Raw genomic sequence first — 13,104 nt, 5'->3', positions numbered from 1 at the left:
AAAGCACTTACCAAACTGCTCAAAGAGAATAAAACTGTTGAAAAACTTTGCTTCTTAATGCCATTACCTGGCTTCCTATTTTAATTTCTATCCACAGCTCTTTTTGCCCTTGCTCCCTAGATTTCTCTTTTTCCTTCTTCCTCAAACCAAGGTACCAATGTTTCCACAGGCAGCTAAATATCCTCCTTACTGGCAAGAGAGTCATTATTGATGATAAAGGTCTACACTTAAGCATGCCTGTGGTTCTAAGAACACAAGATTTACCACTATATAGGAATGACTGGAAAAGCTGAGGGAATAATAATATTATGGGAAGTATTACTACTCATTTATTGTATTTATTTTAAAATAGATTACTTTTTCTATTATTTCATGCCTTTATCTGATCTTCTGCTTGGCACCTTCTGCCTTTTATGTTTGTCCAGATTTTTTTTTTCTATTTCTGTCAAAAAAAAAGAGAGAAGCAGAGACCACATGTTTGTTGCTGGCAAACACTTCTGTCACACACACCACAAGCATAAGAGTCAGCCTGGCCAGATGGCACAGTTTTTAAAGGTGCTGAGCTTGGAATTATTTTCCATTGACTTCAAGGAGACCTCCAGATATTTAGTATACTTCATACATTTACGTCAAGAGCTATACTAACAGCTTGAGTGTGGAGATTTGAATATTTACAGCAATCAAAGAAATTTTGCAGCAAATATAACAAATCTCTCTTCTCCAGGTAGGTAACAATGATTTTAAGACAATTAATGTACATAGATTTTCATGTTGTAATGTAGTTAATAGACTTGGAATTTATATAATGTCAAGAGAGCAAGGAAATACATACCAGGGGAAAAAATGTGCAGTTATGTATCATTATGCTAACTGTAATTGCAATCTGGAGAAGACAATTTCATTTTAACATAGCAACCAATGAGCATTCAGTTTCATCATAGCCTATAAAATATTTTTTTCCACCTCAAATTATATGAATTTTGGCAAGAAAAGAGACATTAACTTCCACTTCCAGCTGTCAGAATCTGTTTTTAAAAAAATCAAATCATTTCCTTCTGTGGTAAGACACAAGGGACAACTCTGGAAACATACAGGTCCAAGTCTGTTTTAACTTACACCCTTTTAAACCTCATTAACTTCAGTGGTATTGGCCAGAGTTGTGAGTTAACTTGGAATTTGGCCCATGGAAAAAACTCTCTTTCCAACATGTTTTTTTTTTGTTTGGTAGGTTGGTTGGTTGGTTTTTTTGTTTGTTTGTTTGTTTTTTGCTTTTTGCTTTCTGTTTTTGTTTTTGGGATGAGGGGGGGGGGGGTGATCTTTTATTCTTCATATGCATATTACAGCATTTTTTTTATCCATGAATAGTTTAAAAGATGCAATCTGATTAAGGGCATAAAATGATATTTTTCATATCAATCAGATTCTGATATTCAGTAGAATATGCATGTTTCTAAATATGAGGCAGCACTCTCATGTCTCTATCCAATTATACTACATTAAAAGCAAGCATTCATATGCAGGACTATTCTCAGTCTCATAAACACTCTTTCTCAGATACCTGTCTTTGCAACATTATCAAATACTCATCTCTGGGTATGAGAAGTGGTGAATCCCGCTCTTCAACTTTCCCAGTCAGTGTTGTTGAAAGCTTATGCTCAAATTTTCCCTGTACAGAAGTCAATGTGCTAGCTGAGCTTCTCTGCCCATGCCGTTCATTGCTGTTGTTTATCTGAGGTTCCCCAGGAACTATGCATGACATTTAACACAATTACTTCTTATTTGTTTTTCAGTGTATTTGCTGTACCCACAGCTAAGGAAGAAACAGCAACATTCTGAGAAAGAAAGAGATGTGAGACTTCTGACAAGTTGTACTCTGGTCTGGTTTTGGCTAATACTTGTAGCATTACAATGTAGAATACAAGAACTACATAGGAAAAGTTCATGATCATCATTTAGGGCTCAAAAGTGTCTCAAAAACCAACTAATGTAGGGATTATTTTACAAAATGACCCTAGATCAACCTTTCATGATAGTATACCTGAGCTGAAATTCCAAGATTCAGCATTTTTCCTCCATAACTTAACTGAGCTACAGACACAAATTGATAAAATAACCATTCACAAACTGCAGAGAACAAGATCTCATGGGACTTGTGCAGTCATTTTCTTTTTAAATCACTAACAATCTAAAAGACCAACAAATGTTGTAAATATTTGCAAAGAAGCACTTTTTTAATGCAGTGTGACAGTGTCAGCTCACAGTTTTATCTTCTATTCCTCAGAGATGGACCCACCTTAAATAGAGTTAATACAGCCCCTTCATCTCTCCCTGAAAATTTATCTGAGTTTACAGTCCTATTATGCTCTTTACTCAGCATATTCCTCTAGCTTAAACAATATTTTTACCCTCTTCAGTGCCCTGAAAGTTGTGAGAATTTCATTAATAATATACTTTCATAACAAATACCTCTACAAATAACTTTGTGTTACCGCCGAAACAGGCTGAAGGCTAGTAGCATAAATAATGAAATCTGAGACTAACAAAAAAAAAAAGATTTGGGACCTACATTTCCTACATTTTAGGACTGTTTTAGTGATCTCACTACTCAGGACACAGGTTCTTCAACATAATTTTCTGTGTAATACAATTGCAGACAGCAAGAATTTCCTATGGAAGCTACTCAAATGCTCCAAATTCTTGCTCATAATTTTATCAGCTTTTATACAAGAATCGTGTAGAATCATAGAATCAAAGAATTATAGAATGGCTTGGGTTGGAAGGGACTTTAAAGAGCATCTAGTTCCAAAAGCTCTGCTGTGGGCAGGGTTGCCAGCAGCTAAGTCAGGTACCAGATTATGTTTTCCAGGACTCCATCCAACCTGAAATTTAATATCTTCAGTGAGGGGCATCCACAGCTTCTCTGGGTGGCCTGTTCCAGTGCCTCACCACCCTGTGAATAAAAAATGTGAATAAAATCTAATCTAAATCTTGCCTCTTTTACTTTAAAACCATTCCCCCCATTCCACCATTATCATACTATGTAAAAGTCACTCTCCCTTTTTAGCAGCTCTCTTTAAATAATGGAAGGCTGAAATGAGGCTTTCCCAGAGCCTTCTGACTTCCTTTTCTTCTCCAGACAGCCCAGCTCCCTCAGCCTTTCTTCACGGGAGAGCTATTGCAGCCCTCTGATCATCTTTGTGGCTTCTTCCGGACCTGCTCCAGCAGCTCCATATCTTCCTTCTGTTGGGGGCTTCAAATTTAGATACAGTATTCTAGACAGGGCCTCACAAGGAAACATAGAGAAAGATTTAGAGAATCATGCTTTCTCAAACTTCTGATTTGCAACTGCATCCTGTAGGAATATTTATAATAAACAGATTATGTGATTTTAAGGAACATATATTCAATTCTGCCTCTGGAAATTAGCAGGGAAAAAATCTGTTGATAAACAAAAATAGGACAAGTCTTGTGTTATATATAGCTCCATATTATAAAGAGACTCACTAAATGCTTACATCTTTTCAGGCATCAAAGTGCCTGAACATTTTTTTAAGAAAATAGAAATTAAAATCAAGTCTAGTCTCTCCTGCTGTATTAGATTTAACCAACCTAAAATCTACATCTTCTAAAATTAGAAAATCCTGAGGTAGCTGAACTTCCATTTTGAATAGCAGATTAATAACAAATATTTCTGAAGTATTGTTTGATACTGTTATGTCTTTCAAGCCAGTATATCAAGAGAAATCCTGCCTAAAATGTTTCCTGAGCAAGAGATTCAGTGGTGCATTTTTTTTTTAATGTATATGATATGCATCTTTGTTTGATAGAGTAGCATCAGTAAGACGAAGCTGGATCTATACCTTGTCTGGGAAATTTTCAAATAAAAAATGGAACTGAAACAGAAATACCAGTAGTTTTGCTACAGCTCAATACTATGGAAGGCGATCAATCATATCTCACACTAGACAGCTTTTCTAAAACAATGTTGGATTTCCCAGTGGTCTTCAATTTGTACTCCATCAGGAGTCATTTGTCAGCAAGTCCTTTATAACAATGACTCAAAGAAACATCCGCATGTCAATAAAAGACATACTAGGTTTGAGATGCAAAATCTTGTCCAGGCTGAGAAAAGCAATTCAGATAAACCCATTTATAGGGAAAAATTTGGTGTGGTGCAACAAGCTCACAAGAAGTCCCACAGTGCATTTAAACCTTACTTGAATGAAATTTTAGTTTGCATTCTCTATATAACTGTCATAGGATCAACTCAGTTGTGGTCAAAGGCAAAGTGCAGAAAAGTTGAAAATCCAGAGAAAACAAAAGAAAATAAGTCAAAAGCAAACCAGACTCTGTTAGTCAAAGAAAATCCTTCTTTGCTTTTCCAGATTTTCTCCATAGCCATTTCTATGTAGTCATGTTCATTAAGGAATCTGGCTCAAGATGACAATGCTTTATACACGGTTTTATATAGCCCTTTAATCATGCGGTAAGTGAGCTAAAGAGTTCAGAATACAGCTACTGTATGGCATATTTGTCTACTGCCATTTTATAAAATGCATGCAAAAGATCATTGTGTTAAGAAAAAAAAAGTAAAAATAAGTACAGTTTTTCAAAAATCACATTATAGACAGTATGGATTATTCTGAAGAAACAGTAAGTAACAAATTCCATTGTCAACATTTTGTTTAACACATTGAAGCTCCAGAAATTAGTTTCAAGAAGATTTTGAGTATTTTTTTGAGGAAACTATGAATTCAAAACCAAGAGCAGAGAAACGCCAGGATGCTATAATAGTCTATTATTATCTTAATGAAAAATATAAACAACCTTAAATCAGAGAAAGTAACTATATATTACCTGCAAAGAAATCCAAATAAATTGTGGAATTTCCTCAGAGGTATTTTACTCCACAAGACCCTGAGCAGCCCATACATAATTTAAGCAGATTTGACTTGTTCATAGGTAAGGCTAGATAAACTTTAGAAGTTTCTTTTGACCACAAATATTCCATCATCTGGATCTAAATAGGTTAAAAATTGTATTTATTGACTCCTGTTTTCAAGCTTTTACTTCACACTGTTTGCTTGTGAAATATATGAATTCATCTCAGCCTCTCACCTTCAGCATTTTCTGATGCAATAAATCCCATTTACTCTAAAGAAAACTAAATTAACTTGAGCAACAGTACCACTAGAATTCTTATCTTATTCTGTCTCCAGAGGTTATCGAATAATACTCCCTGTATTATGTAACACAAAATGCAATACTGAGACCTATCTGAAATGTTCTGATATCAAATGATAACCTTACATTTGGCAGAAGGAACTGCCATGCTTGTCCCTGGTAATGCATTTTACACTGTCAGTAATTTGTGCAAATTTAGAATAACCTTTACAATACATCTCTTTGTTTGGCTGCAAAGAGCAGGTGTACCCTGCCTGGCCAGGTGTGAATCTGGGCTCCTGCTAGCTCTGCTGAAGAACCTGCTTAGATACAAATGTTATCTGGGCAAGGCATCATGAAGTCGGGACTGGAGATTGACCCTACCTGTTCCTTTCTTTATCCCTACATAGCAGCTTCCCAGATAAAAGGCAGAGGTGCTCCTGTGTGCCATTGGTGGGTTGAAGTTAGAAGCCTTGACCATAGAGTTATATAAGGAAATTAACAGCTTTTCTTCTGACAGCTCAACTTCCCCTCTTTTCTCTGCAACTCACATACCTGACAGGGACATACCTCATGTTGGTTCCCTGGTTCCCAGGGACAGATTGGGATGTTTGCTGAAACAGACAAGATAAATATAACCTGATATTAACTCCTGAGTGTTGGGTTGCATACCTATTTCCACTGACAGATAAAAAAAACATGAATTTCAGAGTGCAAGAACCCAGCATCTCTGATGTAGAGGGCTTACCCAGGGATGCAGAAGCCACTTTGGACTCAGAACTTATAACAGACTTCCAACATTCCTCAAATTCTGCTTAATCTCTTGTTCCTCTTTACAAAATCACCAATTCAACAGCAAGATTAGCTCTGTTGCTTGCTTAGCATAATCCACAGGCTTTATCAGGAAAGTGAAGTTTTGTAAGCTACCATTTTCTTAAAACGAATAAGCACAGAATCCAGAGATTCTAATTCCTGGGTACCTCATTAAGGATGCTGCAAACATCTGAAAAGCAACCGTCTGCTCCTGCAGAAGTAATACTGATCATACCTTAAGCTACTATTTACACATATGTAAATTGCTTGTTAATGATTGAGGTATCAATATGTGAAGTTTAAGCACTCTTTTATAGGACATATCTGTTACACCTGCATGACGAACAACATCTTGGCAAAATACTTTTTAAGAAATACTGCACTATGAATAAGTGTCTGCATTTCACAGACTGATAAAGAGACTGCTGTGTTGTGCTTTGCATAATATAACTTGAGGCCTCTGTTTGTAAAGTCCCAAAAATTTTCAAAAAGGATGGAACTACCAGAAAGAAAGAAAGAAAGAAAGAAAGAAAGAAAGAAAGAAAGAAAGAAAGAAAGAAAGAAACCCTCAGAACTCAGAGCATCATGTGAACTCCCCAGAAAAGTCTATAACAATTCAAAATTGATTTCTATCTTTAATTCAGTCTTACAGTCTGAGTCACTGTTACTTGTCTTTAAATGCACAGTCTGCTGCAGTGCTAAATGATCCAGGTGAACACAAACCAGGCTGTTACAAGCAAGGTGTTTGTGCGGTTTTCTAGGCTATAAATTCAAAAAGCAAAGATTGAATTTCCCAGACATTTGGGAAAAAAAAAAACAAAAACAAAAACAAAAAAAACTAATATAATTACAAATCCTAAAAACTTATTTTAAATCACCTGAAACATACACGAGAGCCACATTAAATAACATTAATAGCTACAAAAATACTATTTTATTTTCAACAAGATACTGCCTGTTGAAGTTACTACCTTCTAATACATTATAATAAAGTTACTTTGTGCACAAGACAGTACTATTTACAGAATTGCAATGTTTCCTTTTTCTTTCAATTAGAAGAACTGAAATCACTCTGCATCTCTTTTTCAGCCAAATTCTATGTCAGTATCCACACTGATGAATCTTAAACATGGACCTCACATTTTAACAGTTACTAGCAGAATCCAGTTCCATCATAAAATACTCAGAGTGTTCTCATCCTCTAGTTGCAATTTGTAAGTGAATTAGTGTAAATGTAATTAAAGTATAACTGACTATATACAATTTAAGCACTTTTAATTACAGGGCAAGTTATCAAAAAATTCTCAGTATGAGTAAAGCTTAACATCCACATAGAAAGAATATTACAAGTTTTATTAATCGTATAACACTCTATGAAACACTACCATAAGAGAAATAAAGATCACACTAGGAAAGAATGATATAAATATTTCATACATGGGAAGCACGGTCACTTCATTATTTGAATCAAAAATTGATGTATAGATAAAGAATAAACACTGTTACATCATTCTTGGTTATTATAGCCTTCCACGAAGGCTTAAATGACTAAAAACATAACTACCTCTAGAAGTATTTAATTTAGGATATCAAGTTCAAAATGAAACAGGCATTGTTAAAATGGGTTTTATTTCAATCCAACAAAGAAATTCAAGAATGATCTTCAAAATTATGATTGGGCTTCAAAAAATTGTTCAAATTTGATGCCCCTAACCTGGAAGGTCATACCGCTTTATCATTGTATTTCCAAGAAGACCTCTTTCTTGGTCCTGGACAGTGGTGCCAGGACTTTTCAGGGTCTTGATAGTGAATGTGTCATTTATTTGCTGCCTTAATTCTCATAGCAATTAACTCTGTCTTTAATAAGATGTGCTGGAACTGCTCTTGAGTCTGTTTTTCCCTCTCTTTCTCACAGATGACCTTGTTCTACAAAGGTCTGTGAGATTTCCACTGAGGAAATCTGAGATGAAAGCAAAAGTGGAAGAGCAGTGCAGAGCACATCCAGGGAATGCAGTCAGCCTGAACACGCTACACTCATCCATATGAATATGCACTACACAGGTGTGTAAGCAGCAACAGTAAAGCATGTCAGCTATGTCCTGGTTGCTTCACTGAGGCTGTGATGAGGAGGCCCATCCCTCCTTGTGATGACCATCCAGCCCACCCTGAAGTTGAGACATTTGTCAAGAATCCACAGTGAATTGCATAGCATTGATTTTGCAGGCAAAAGACAGCGGCTGTCTTCACATCATTACAGATGCCTCCTCATTCTTCCTGAGTTTATGGCAGCCCAGTTAGAACTTTTGTTTTCACTGAGCTGAAATACAAAAATTCTGGAGCTTTTTTTTTTTTTTTTTTTTTTTTGTGGAGAAAATACTTCCATTGACTCTTATAAAGAACTATGCTCAGTACACATAGGTTGTTTTTACTGTTTGAGTAATATCTCATCAATCTCCGTAAGCATCTTTTCATCTATTCCTACTTTCTCTGATCTTACTCTAATGAAAATAAATGAGGTATAACATTTGCATTCTCTTCGTATCGCTCTCCATCTTCTCCAAAGCAAAACCAGAGCGCCTAGGTTTTTCTAATTCAAAATGAACTTTCATATTTCTAACATCTGAATGTCCCTAAATTGAACTCATGCAGCCTCACACATAATGCACATGTCCAAACACTTGCATATACACAGTTACAGTTTCTTTCTGAGCTAGAGGCTGTTTGGTGAAATGAATTAGAGTTCTTCTTTACTGAACATGGGCTAAATAATATTTGGAATTGATGTATACATGCTCAAATAACATAGGTATTCTCATGAAGTAATATGTGGAATCTTGTTCACATAATATGCTCTTTTTCTGCATATAATAGAATTTCATTTATCAAGACTGCATTTAAGTCTTTTTTAAACCACAATGCCTTTTCAGGTACTTCTGTTGCCAAAATAGCTGTGGTAACTGCAAAGGGATGCAGTAGAATTTCAATTGTTTATTGCCACATGGAAGGAATTTTGTGGTAACTTTACATACAGCACTCAGATTATATTTAAAAGTCCTCTTCCTTCTTAGCAGCATCCCATAAGCAGTTCATAACAAACTCATAACAGATGTGAAAAATTTCTGTTGGTTTTGAAGGCCTCACCTGGATTTCCCAAACTAGTTCTGGGTCCTCTGTGCCAGTAAATAAGCAAATAAATGATATATATCTACTGTGGATAGATGTATGTATATATAATTAATGTTTGTATGTTTATATACACACACATACATATAGATATGATAATTCAAGTTTAAATAATAAGGTGAATAACAAAAAAGGTTACTATTTCACTCATCCAGGTATTGAAAATCAAGAATAACTCTAGGAAGTAAGAGAAAATTTCAAGTAGTAGACATTATACAGCACTGAAAGATACTGCGTATGATGGTTATACAATCTCCAGCACTGGATATCTCCTGGATTCATTCAACAAAAAAAAAAATACACAGAATGAAATGTAGCATGCTGATCTCCCTTGGAGCAGGAGAACGGATCAGATCCCTATCTTTGAAATGATTTTATGACAACACTGTTAAAGACAAATCTTCAACCTGTAAGATGGAAAACTTTCTTTTAATTATTCTGTCATAGCTCTTAAGATATTATGTATTTTGTTTACCCATTTCTTAGCCAAAGAAGGCAATGTGGTCTCATCCTCTGGAGTCCACTGGATATGTAAGTGTGAGTGTGAACTGCATGATTATACTAGCTGCTGTTCTTTTTCTTTCAAGGATATGTCTGCAATACAAGAAGTGCGATAACTCCAAGCTTATGCAGAATGCTTTTATGTTAGCTCCAGTACAATCACATAGCATTAATCTCAGCAGAAACCATTTTTGTTGCATCGGTGTAACCAACAAGCCCTCGGTTAAACTATTAAACAAAAATGGAAAAAAAAAATCCCACTCGGGGGAAACAAAAAAACCAAAACCATAGAGAATCTGTAACATATGGTAATTTTATCATTTGCAGAAAGATGCTGTACTAACAAAAAATCCAAGAGCAACCTTAAGAGTCTGAAGGGGCTATTTTGATTTCAGTTTGATATCTAGATTATTCTAATGAGTATTTCTGATTTTGTGTTCACTGAAATATTCCAGAATCTCTCTGCTTATTTCCTTCTTCTAAACAATCTTTAAAAAAAAGAAAAATATTATATGACCTCACTTATTATAATCAGTCTTGTCCTTTTTCTTACCTTTTGAACATTGGAAGTCTGTAACCGTAGAGTTTAAATTATTGCAGATGTAGAAGAAAGACATCAAGACTGGTTTTTTTTTGTTGTTGTTTTTTAATCAAACAGAGTGTATTTACCAGTTTGCCATCAGAACAGGGGACTGTGCTGAATACAAGCAAGACTCTCAAACTACTAGAAATACCTATTCCACCTATAAGTGTTCTTATTTATCTTTTCTAGTCTTACTGTTCTCTGGCTAGTTTATTTCCCTGCAGATGTTTTGAATTTCATGACAGCAGGCTTGAATTATTTCAGAAAAAGTAGTTTTTTAGAGCAAAACTATCTCATGACTGGTTTCATTTCCAATCAAATTGACTAAATCTGAAGGTAGTATCTTATCCAAATACTCAAAGATACTATGTGTTCATTTTGCTAATAAAATAGTTAATCCTAATCTTGCTAATCTGTTTTATGTTGCCTCCATAAAGTCTTAGGTAGATTTTGTTTTTCTTTCTCAATAACTTTTCCCAAATTCTCTTATTCTTTATTTAAATTCCAAATCTTTAACTGGCATTAATCAAATGAAAAGACGATGTATCTTTCCATTCAGTTGTTCCTGCATCAGAAATTCTTAGGTTTCCCACCATAAATTTTTTTATTAAAATCCCACCCAACAATGCTATAGTAATTCTACGGAACCCTTGCCACTCAGACAAACATTCCCTGTCCTTCAAGGTCTCCACACAAGAGTGCAACCTTCCTTGAGTCTTCTGGGAAGAAGGATAACCAAGGACAGCAATGTGGTACTGAGGGTATGGCAGGACAAGCTTATGAGAGTGCACTGAAAGCTCTGTGAGTAAACAGCTTCTATTCTAAAGGAATTTTTACATTGTACTCCACATTGTCACTTAGAAAATATGTCAGGCAGTTGCTCTTGTCCTTTTATGCTCTGTACTCCATACAGTGACTAATTCCAGGGCCTTTGCAATGTGGATGTTCCCATGATAATAAATGGTGCTTTAATAACAGTCATTTCATAGAATCATAGAATCATTGAAAGGCCTGGGTTGAAAAGGACCTCAAAGATCATCTAGTTTCAACTTCCCTGCTGTGGGCAGGGTCGCCAACCACCAGACCAGGCTGCCCAGAGCCACATCCAGCCTGGCCTTGAATGCATCCAGAGATGGGGCATCCACAACCTCTCTGGGCAGCCTATTCCAGTGCACCACAATCTTCTGAGTGGGATCAGCCCATCTTGTTGTCTTCTTGCAGGATAACTCTTTAATTCCTCTTAGGGATTTCCCTTGAGTTTCTTTGTTCCCTTCTCCTGTTGTCTCAGTGGTTCCTGGCTCACTGTTGTAATGTTAAATGTGCTGCAGTTTTGCCTGCACATTTCATGTGACCACATGCCACATGAAGGCCTCTCTCTCTTAGGCTGAGCCTATTTTGTCTGAGGCTGTCATTGCTGAATGGTCACCCTTTGTTTACCTCAACTCATGAGTTTTTTCATCACATTTTATCCTCCTGTCCCCTTGAGCATGGCGAGTGAAAGAGGAGCTCTGTGGTGTTAGGCTACCAGGATTAAATCACAGGATTAAATCACCTGAAAAGCTCTGCTTTTAACCATCTTCTGGTAGAGTATGAACTATTAACCACTACAATTCAATGTTGTTAGTTTAGCTGTGTTTTGAACTATGTATTAGGCCAAGAACAAGGACTGTGACATCCTGTCTTGATTAGGAGTATTCTACAGCTTATTATTCTTACAGATAGTAGATCAAAATATTTGCTAAATTTGAGATAGACATCAAAGGAGAGTTGCTTCAAAAGTAATGCCTCCTACTTTATTATGCTGGTACATGACATTAGAGGCGGATGCTGGTGGTATGGCAGTAGAGGCTGAATTTTCCCACCAGTGTTGCATTACATTGTGTTGCCACATAACAGATGGCAACATGGGCACAAAATCTGACAGACTGGTGTCTGATGTGGACATGTGTATGTAGCAAAGGTATGTCACTGAAATCTTCTGTGCAGAAAAAATGGCACCCATTGATGCCCACTGATGCTTGCTGAAATTTTTTGGAGATCAAATAGTGGATGTGAGCATAGTGGTGTGTTTCAGCAGTGGTGACAGTGACAGTGGTCACCTCTGCTAGCGCAGAGTTTGATGAGCAAGATATGCAAACTCTTGTTTTTTGCTGGAAAAAAATACATGGCTAATGGTGGTGACTATGTTGAAGAACAATGTTTTGTAACTGAGAATTTGCTCTATCAGACAGTGTTGTGTTCTTTGTTGTAGTTTCTATGGGAAAAAGAAAATAGGAGGAAATATTTTCAGAGCAACATACCTAGAAGGTAGAAAACTATCTTCACTCATTCACAAAGCATCAAAACATTAAAGTCAACCAGGCTGGCTGTGACTTATGTTACTTACTCCCAGTGAATCCAAAGTGACTATTTTCATGAACCAACTTTTGTTTCAAGTATAGACAACTTGTTTCCAAGAAGACTTGTTTTATGATTTTCCCAGGTGAAAGCATGAGACTGCATAGCTTTTAGTTCACTAAATTTATCTTCTTCCAAGTTCTGAAGATGAGTGCCACATGAGTGCCACACCCCCCAAATTCTTATGTCTCATTTTCTCCTTGAGAAAATTCATGACTACTTTTCACACTTCTGAGATACACTTACATCGCTAGTTCTAATATTATCCAGGTATTTTTCTAGGGTCACCCTTCTGTGGGACATATTTTCTCTGCTCTAGGAATTCCACTCCTTACAGTGATGACAGTCTAAACTTTCCTTTTAGTTGGAGACTTTCAATCTCCCACTAAGTCCAGGTTTCTCTCATGCTTGGTAATACCTTACAACATTTTTCTTTTTTGTCACTGAGAGCTCTAATAACTAAA

At 36.1% G+C, this 13,104-nt stretch overlaps 1 long non-coding RNA gene across 1 annotated transcript; it reads left to right on the top strand.

The window, feature by feature from the left end:
- The first annotated feature begins 495 nt into the window (after positions 1–495).
- On the top strand, positions 496–3,905 carry LOC121108480. Its single transcript, XR_005843013.1, has 2 exons — positions 496–724; positions 1,791–3,905. It is a non-coding gene; the product is annotated as an uncharacterized LOC121108480 (long non-coding RNA).
- The last annotated feature ends 9,199 nt before the right edge of the window (positions 3,906–13,104 follow it).

This window comes from Gallus gallus, chromosome Z, assembly GCF_016699485.2.
Source record: "Gallus gallus isolate bGalGal1 chromosome Z, bGalGal1.mat.broiler.GRCg7b, whole genome shotgun sequence".
NCBI lineage: Eukaryota > Metazoa > Chordata > Aves > Galliformes > Phasianidae > Gallus > Gallus gallus.
The sequence above is the reverse complement of the archived record's forward strand: the minus strand, read 5'-3'. Positions and strand labels throughout refer to the sequence as shown.